At 39.7% G+C, this 9513-nt stretch overlaps 1 long non-coding RNA gene across 1 annotated transcript in view; it reads left to right on the top strand.

Annotated features, from left to right (window-relative positions):
* The first annotated feature begins 609 nt into the window (after positions 1 to 609).
* Positions 610 to 9513, top strand: part of LOC311040359 — a 57931-nt gene continuing 49027 nt past the window's right edge. Inside the window, exon 1 of the long non-coding RNA XR_014600260.1 lies at positions 610 to 842. This is a non-coding gene — a long non-coding RNA (uncharacterized lncRNA). The remainder of the gene's footprint in view (positions 843 to 9513) is intronic.

Raw genomic sequence — 9513 nt, forward strand, 5'->3', positions numbered from 1 at the left:
CCCACAAGGGACCCATATGTCACAAAGTTCCAAACTTCTATTTATAATGACAAGCTGTCATTATTTTAAACCCTCAAGGGGCACCAACTAACTATCTAATTAAAACTAAATAAATCATGGTGAAAGGTGTTGGAGATCAGTGGTGCTTCTAGTTTTTTTTTTAATCACAGCTTGTATTCTAGCGACACGCCCACCAGCATCAGACAGTTGGTGGCAAATGTGATTCACTCTGCTTGCATGTGTCTGCACTCACTGTTATGGTTAAAGTGATAGTTTCCTAATGTTTAATGTACAAACACCTCCTGTTCACAAAGCATAATCTGTTTCACTTTCTATTTTCTTCTTTCATTTATTTCACTCCTAACCTTTCTGAGTCTCTTTCTCCAGTTCACCTTTCACCCCCCCCCCCCCCCCCCCTCTCTCTCTCTTTAGACACATTGTCAATAAAGAATGTTAATTAGAAATCATCCTTCCATTAAGCCTAACCAATTTACATGTTCTCTTCTGAAGACTGGACAGACGCAATGAAAGTTTTTGATATTGTGATAGAAGTACAAGATATAAACATTTATCCTTCACAGGACACAATGCATTCATACTTACTGATGAATTCTGGCTTGTAAGTCTTGCTCTGCACTCGACCGTTTACCTCCACAGAATATATTCCAAGGTCTTCTATGGTCATACTGTGGACGACCAACTTTCCAGTGGCTTTATCCAGTTCTGTGCGCTTTTTATATGTCCCATAGTAATCCACATCATCACCAAAGCCCTGATCCCATTCTGACACCTTATTGGGCCCATGTTTCCACAGGACGCCAGTGATGGGTTCAGTGACAGAGGTAATATCCAATTCAAGCTTTCCTCCCAGTTGTATGTATTTCACTTGCTGGGCTGAGGAGAAAATGATTCCATTCAAATTAAACAGTTAGAGCAGCCAGTAATTATAATAAAGTCTTTAGAAGTAAAATAAATAAAAATAAGAAACTACTGTATACCACCAGTCTAAAAAATAACATAAAATAAAATAAACCAAAACTCAACAATCTCTTCATGACAAAACCCAAAGACCCAACCATAAATACTAGGGGTGTGCCGATATATCGTCCCGCGATATATCGCGATACGTTTTCGCGACGATATGTATCGTTTTGGGGAAACATTTTTTTTTTTTTTTTTTACAATCATAATAATCAGACATGCAAACGGCCCCGAAGTGAAAAGAGTGACAACATGTTTTTTTTTCGGGTCAGGTGTCATACTATTTGGATTCAAAACGGCTATTGTAGCTGAAAAGCTACAAGTTTGCATGTCTGAATAATGCAAAAACAGAATTATTTGTTTGCATTTTCTTTTTTTCTCCTCCATATATTTTCATAATAAAAAAAGTGCGTATCGTATCGTATCGAAATCGTATCGAAGTTGTGAGCCAAATATCGTATCGTATCGTTTCGTGAAATTAGTGTATCGGCACACCCCTAATAAATACAGCAATGTGTGTCTTGTTCAAGTGATAGATAAAGTACTAAACCCCAGTACTTGAGTCAAGGAGGTGATATCCCTGGCAACACCTCAACTACAAGTGATTGCTCAGTCAAATGTGTAGTTGAGTTAAAGAACTGGAGTACTTGCTTTTAAAAATTGTATTCCATAAGTACATGCTTTAAAACAACAAAAAAGCATGTACTTTAACCCCAAAAAATGTAAAAAGTGCAAATTACCAAGTAGTACATTTTCTTTTTAATACCAATGCATTGCTCTATTGACATTTAGACATTTGATTCTGATGTATTTTTCTGAAATAAGCATAAGTAGTTTGTAGAAATAGACTATTTTTTTGTTTAGTTTAAAATTTCTTAGACTTTGTAAATGTTTTCAAGGAATACGATAGTTGTACATACAACTAATTGTGTGTGTGAGTGAGTGTGTGTGTGTGTGTGTGTGTGTGTGTGTGTGTGTGTGTGTGTGTGTGTGTGTGTGTGTGTGTGTGTGTGTGTGTGTGTGTGTGTGTGTGTGTGTGTGTGTGTGTGTGTGTGTGTGGACTTGTATTATTACTTTTGAAGGTCAGATGTCCCCACAAGTATAGTAGAATTTTGAGATGTTCAAAAATAGCAAATCTACAAGGTTGAATAGCCAAAGTATAAAATATGATTATAGTGGTTAAAATGATTGTGACGCTATATTAAATAATTTAGCTGGTACCCCCAAAAGGACCCCTGGGGGTCCCCGGGACCCACTTTGAGAACCAATGATTTAGAGGTTAGCTGTAGGGGTTGGGTTAGAATTATGCCAGATTTATACTTGCGCAACTACTGTAAGCAGTGGTGGACAGTAATGGAGCACATTTACTTGAGTACTGTAATAAAGGGTCCACTCATTTTCAACATTGAACTATGTCATTAAGACACCTTAGAGCTGTTATGTGGAAATAAGAACAAAGTGTTCTGTGTTGCCTAGAACTGGAGAATCGATTGTTGGGGTCATGTGATCAGTGACATCCGGAAGGTGTAATCTTTGGCCACGCCCTCTAGGCTGCTTCATTCACTAGAATGGGGAATTTCACCTCCAGCTGAAACAGCCCGACTTGTAGTAGTTTATAATGGCATGTGGTTATATTATATCACGTTTCACAAGAAATAGTATGTGTAGATAATAGAAATCAATTGGCTGAAAATGCTCTAAAAAAATGTCTTAACTTCGCACTGTTTCAGCTGGAAGTGAGATTCCCCATTCTAGTGAATGAAGCCAACCCCACTGTGTGAAGGACAGAAGCAATTTAGGCAACAGATTAGTTAAACAATATTGACCCAGTCTAGTAAAGGTGTACATACCTCATATAATTACAAATAAAGATAATTATTCATAGATAAGCCCTAAAAAAAAGCCTGTCAACAGAACCTACTGTAGCAAGTTCACACTTTTGAGTGTTACTTGCATAATGTCCTTTAATGTAAACCACAGTTCCTTCTTCTTCTGCTGCGTGTTTTTAAAAGTGTTGCATAGCGAGTGCTGACAACTTCATTTGCTATATCCGTGCCTGTTTTACACAGGTTTTAACAAGAAACATGACGACTGCCATGCTCAACTAAAACGTTTTCAGACTTATCAGGATGAGAAAACAAAGCATAACAACCTTGGGTGGAGAGCAACTGTGGTTCAACAAGACCGATATTTAAATAAGAGAAGGGCAATTTCTCCTATGAAAGCTAACAGGCAGGTGCTCGAGCACTGGTTGGCTGCTATGTGTGCACCTGATGGAAGCACTGCATGCTACACAGGTTACAGGCTAAACTGCATGCTACACAGGTTAAATGTTAAACTGCGTGCTACACAGGGACTACTAGGGAGTCACTCGTAACGTTGGCAAAGAAAATAGTGCTGAATTGTCAGATGTCATAAAAGCTGTGAAGAAGCTGTGAAGAACACACTGCTCCACTTCACCATTCTGAGGTTCGATGGCTTTCACACAGAACAGTGTTGCCTGGCATGTTGAAGTTATGTGTCTAGTCAGGAGTTTTTACTTCTCCAAAACTGCGCAGAGCTGGCTGACAATTTCAATGACGATGTCTGGGTTGTGAACTGAACAGCATTTTAAAGTTCTATGCGAGGCCACGATGCACGCACCATTCACGTTTCTGTATGACAGAATGGAAAGCATTCTAAAAAAATAAGAATATACAGTATGGGGTCCCTGCTTCATTACTCTATCAGCTAAGGGGTCCTTGACCCGAAAAACGTTGAAGACCCCTGATCTACATAAAAGCGGATATACTGTACGTCATCCAGGCGCAAAAACCTATCCATATATCCATCACTTTTTTTAGTTCTTGCTTCAACTCAAAACAAAACACGGTAATGGCGGCAGCAGGAGAAGCACGAGCTGAGTCTGATCAGCAGCTGAATCAGCCTGATAAACCTCCAAGAATTATCTGAAGTCCATGTTATGAAAAACACACACACAGACATTAAAAAAAACGTTTTCAAATGCTTACTATGTTTACCAAAGACAAACTACATCGCTTACAAGGTTCTATAAATTCATTGTGAAAACATTTTCATTAAGTATTTTTATAAGCTTGTGCTTTTATACTTAAGTATATTTAAAAGGGATTACTTTTGTACTTTTACCCAAGTAAATATTTTGACTGAGCTACTATTACTTGTAGTGGAGTAAATTTGACAATTAGTATCTGTACTTTTACTCAAGCACTGGGCTTGAGTACTTCGTCCACCACTGACTGTAAGTATAAATCAGGTTTTAGGGTCAGGGTTAAAAATTCCATTCATAAAATTGCTGTCCTAATAATGTGATGTCCACGCAAGCAGCTGAACCACATTATAACCATCGATTAGATGAGTTGTTAGTAGGGTTGGGATCCAGATCTGGAGGAACCGGATCCAACATTCAGGAACCGTAATGGGTTCCATCACATTTGGAACCGTTTCCGGAACCAGTTTATCACACTGCCAGAGCTGGTATGTGGACACATCTGCTATACAATTACAATACCGGTGGTTTTCAAACTTTTTGATTTCATAACTCTGAGTGTACAAATGTCTTCCATTTGAGAGTTACAGACCTGTAAGGGTCCATTTGGAACCATTTGGAACCCATTTGGAACCATTTGGAACCCCCTCAAGTAACCAGGGTCCCTGGGCCTCACTTTGAGAACCACTACAATAATATGTGTGCAATATTGTATGTATGATTGAATTTGTGTTTATAAAAAATTCTAATGAAGACCAACTTTATATGGACTTTTTAATATTTTGTATTACTTTATATATATTTATATACTAGAGTCTCGGGGGGCTACGCCCCCCGAGACCCCAGCCGCGAACGGGGCTTTGCGTTTGTTGGTCCCTCCGTGTCCCTGTCTCTGTATCCGTGTAGCTGCAGCACAGAGTGGGCAGTATAGATGGGGATTATGGCTGTTAGAGGCATGTACGCGCACGGGGCCCGCGTGGGCGTGTGTATATGGGGGTAGACAAATTGTCTAAGTAACATTTGCAAAAAGGGAAAAAAAAAAAAAAAATTGTAAGAAAGTGTAATGTAAAAGTTACAAAATGATGAAAAATAAGTAGAAGAAATTATATTTTGTATGTTTCGCGGACCACCAGGGGGTCCGCGGACCCCCTGGTGGTCCGCGCGGAAATCGTGGGATGAAAATGTCCAAAAGGAAAAAAATAAAAAATAAAAAAAAATATGAAGGTGGTTGCTTGTTTTTCTGAAAGCTGGCGAATGGCAGCCCTTTAAGTTAAGGTTAGTTGTTGTGATATGCCCCCATAGCCTACTGCTGCAGAGGGTGACTGGGAGGATGTTACATTTTACATTTTCAGCAGAAAATGCGCTCTAGGCCGCGTTTTTTCTTCATGACATGAGGGACAGTGTGAACACACCCTACCCTCTGTGTCTGTGTGTGGTGTGTGTGTGTATGCATGCCGGTGTACATAATGTTCTCTGTGTGTGTGTGTGTGTGTGTGTGTGTGTGTGTGTGTGTGTGTGTGTGTGTGTGTGTGTGTGTGTGTGTGTGTGTGTGTGTGTGTGTGTGTGTGTGTGTGTGTGTGTGTGTGTGTGTGTGTGTGTGTGTGTGCGTGTGCGTGTGTGTGTGCGTGTGTGTGATTCTGTCAGTGTCTATATTACCAATGTGAGACGTTTAACCACTTAAACCCTATAGACTTTGTTGACCCATGTCCCCCATGACTCTATGGTTACTACTGGAGGTCCATTCCTTTTTCCCCCATTTCCCTCCACATCAAATCTATGTTTGTCCCCGAATAAGGATGCAAGGGTCGTGTTTAATGGTCGTGTTTAATGGTTTCTGTGGACAGTTCCAATCCAATCTTATATTTTTGTAATTTACATTATTTATTTATTTTACAATTCAACACTACAAATATCTCAGATCAACCTACTAAATAATGAGCCTCACTTATGGACTTATGGTAAAACAGCTTCTGGATGTTTGTTGTAGGGCAGCAACTATAGATAATTTTAGTGATTAGCGATTATTCTATTGATTACTTTTTTGATTAATCAAATAATAATGTTTTTTTGTATTTAATAAAAAATAATTAAATATTTTAACGAATTGATATGAAATAGATGTTTTTTAATCAGCTAAGTCAATCGCCTGATTAACCACTTGAGCCTATTTTATAGGTAATAGCGAAAATAGCAGACCTGCAATTTTCATAATTGATAGAAAATCAATTAGTTTGATAAACAGTTACAACAAAATAATAATTAGAAAAAGATATACACACACACACACACACACACACACACACACACACACACACACACACACACACACACACACACACACACACACACACACTGCAGTTATGGCTAAGGAAAGCAAGGTTTCATTCTTCATTCATTCAAGACAACTGCAGCATTATCTTTGAATATTTGCATTGTCGGCTACTGTCAATGGCATTGTGCGTTCTCTAACATGTTTTCATCTTGCGCCAATCCAAGTTGGCATGGTGCGCATTTGACACCAGTCTGCGCTATGAGCCAAAAAGAAAAACATATGAATCATTTAGTTGAGCCATGATTTATTATCATCTTATTTACGTCCAGTTTATACTCCACAAGATTATTTCTGACATGCACAAATAAACCGACCGTTTTATTAGAATATGATAAGCTAGTCCTGCACTTCTGTTATTAAATACATGGGCAAAGACGAGTCCAGGATGATGCCCATAGACTTTCTTCAACAGGAGTTGGATGGGATGGCCTAGCGTGTTTAATAAATAAATACATAAATACATTTTGATTGGTCAGAGGTGTAGCAGTCGCCAGCAAGTGTCCGCAAAATTAGACAGCTTCGCGACAATTAAGAGCTGCATTTTCACTCCGCGACACTTCGTCGTTGATGTGAAAGCTTGCATTGACTTTATAAGGTTTTTAAAAAAAGAAAGAAAGAATTCACATGAAAAAATTGCCCCCAGTGAACTTTGGCTTAATCATTGGCCCAGCGGAAACACGCATAGCCATGCTTTCACAGCAACAAACAATGTAAACGTAACCCTACAAAGGACCTTAAATAAAAAATAAATCAACCTTAAACACAGCTAAAAGTAGACATACAGTAGAAAAGTCTCGGAATCCTAAATCCTATACCTAAACGATAAACGCATTTCAGGACCATGGACAGCGACCGCAGGATCTGCATTGTATCGATGCTCGGAATAATGGTTTCTATTTGAGACTACAGTCTGAGTCTTGTATGAGATTACAATATTTAATTATTGATATTTACACGAGTTGGTTCATTATATGACAGACAGGTGAGGTACATGACACAAATTACCTGATGTAAATGGAACAATCAACATACTGTACATGTAGGCAGCCTACTGTACATTAATTGGGGTGCTATGGCCTACTTAGGGTGTGCTAAAATAAAGCACACCAAGCCCCCCTCCCCCCCAACGTTTGGTTTCACTGTTTTCTGCTTTCTGCTTGTGACAAGTGCGCTCTGAAAAAGCTGCTGTCTCCGCGCTAAATAGTAAACGGACACGCATCTATGGGGTTAGGTGAGTCAGTAACTATGGGACGTCTGTCACGACCGTCGACCGTCATGGATGAACCTCAACCTGGGGTTTGCACTTTGTCCATTTTTGGCCTGTACATCTACATAAACGTTCATATTTCAAATATAAAGTGCTTACCCCATGGCCACGGATGTTACAATTGTGTTCGTTCCCTCAGAAGTACCCGTATCTTCCGTATTGTACAGTAAAAAGCATTTTAATCCGATTGGTGGCCATTTTATCCATTTTTTTGGGGCCATATCCTAAAAGTTTGACGCACTGCAATTATTAAAATACATTTAATAAGCGAAGATTCAAATAAATAACCCTCAGAGATGTGTTGTTGATTTTAAACGAGTAGACACACATGAGTATAGGGTGTGTCAATGTTACACATGTTTTAAAGTGACTATAAGTTCTCCTACCTGATGATGTCAGGATGAGTCTAGCTGCTGTCAACATACAAACGAACCATGAAGCTCTGAGGAGACGATCCTTCATGTTGATGATCTATACTCAATACATACCAACAACACAAAACAGGACACAACCACACACTCGTTAATTGCGGACTGGACTGGGGTTCGTTTTGTGTCTCTTCGTGTGTGTGTGTGTGTGTGTGTGTGTGTGTGTGTGTGTGTGTGTGTGTGTGTGTGTGTGTGTGTGTGTGTGTGTGTGTGTGTGTGTGTGTGTGTGTGTGTGTGTGTGTGTGTGTGTGTGTGTGTGTGTGTGTGTGTGTGTGAGAGAGAGAGAGAGAGAGAGAGAGAGAGAGAGAGAGAGAGAGAGAGAGAGAGAGAGAGAGAGAGAGAGAGAGAGAGAGAGAGAGAGAGAGAGAGAGCGAGCGAGCGAGCGAGCGAGCGAGAGATTGATTGATTGATTGATTGATGTACTTTATTTAGTAAGACATGAGAACAACAGTACATGGAAGTACAAATTCACAATACAAGGTCTACTAAACTGGAAGACTCATAAAAGCACTGAGCTTGTTTCAAATGAGTTCCCCATGCACACAAATCATGATGACATATAAGAGACAGACAGATATACACAACTACTATAGAATGTCATACAATCAGTTTACAGGTTACTGGTATGAAGAGTGAGAAATATGTACAAAAGGAGAAGGAGAGAGGGGGGGGGGGGGTAGGGGGGTAGGTTAGGTTAGGACTTAGACAGGGGCCATTTTCCAATTGCAGCCTCCTGAAGGTGTATCTTTAGGGCTGTTTTGAAAGAGAGTAGGGTTTTACACTCCTTTACTCCTTTTGGTAGGGCGTTCCACATTTTTGATGAATAGCATGAGAGAGAGGAAAGGGAACGGAACCATATATTTAGCACCATTTGGTTTAGCTCATAGACAATTCATATTTTTCCTGCCCTGTATAACATTGATTCTCAAAGTGGGGTCCGGGGACCCGACCCCAGGGGTCCTTGAGGGGGTTCCAGGGGGTCCCTAGCTAAATGATGGATAGGAACCAAAAGGACCCTTATGGGTCTGTAACTCTAGTTTAACTCAGAGTTAAATTCACATTGATTTTACGATATAAATTGGGGTCCCAGAGATAGAAATGCCATTAAATGGGGGTCCGTAGCCTAACGCATGTCAAACTGTTGAGAATCACTGCTAGAGCCGTAAAAAATAGTCTTCTCTTATGGGGGTCCCTGGCATATCTTTTCAAATGGGGGTCCGCGGGCTAATAAGTGTCAATTTTGGGGTCCTTGACATTAAGAAGTTTGAGAACCGCTGCTTTATAATAGTGTAGGCTACATGACAGAACATTAAATGATAATATAGATTGATACAGTGAGTGTCCTACAACATGAGGGACATTCAAATCAATAAAGTTGACATGCAGCAGGATGTCATTAGAGGCAGCACAGCTGATAACAAATAAGCCAGAGGTTTTCAAACTGTTTTGAAATTGATATACATTTGGCCGCGGACCCCCATCTGAAAATGTTTTGTGC

Source organism: Gymnoscopelus microlampas (assembly GCF_963454915.1).
Source record: "Gymnoscopelus microlampas genome assembly, chromosome: 24".
Classification (NCBI taxonomy): Eukaryota; Metazoa; Chordata; class Actinopteri; order Myctophiformes; family Myctophidae; genus Gymnoscopelus; species Gymnoscopelus microlampas.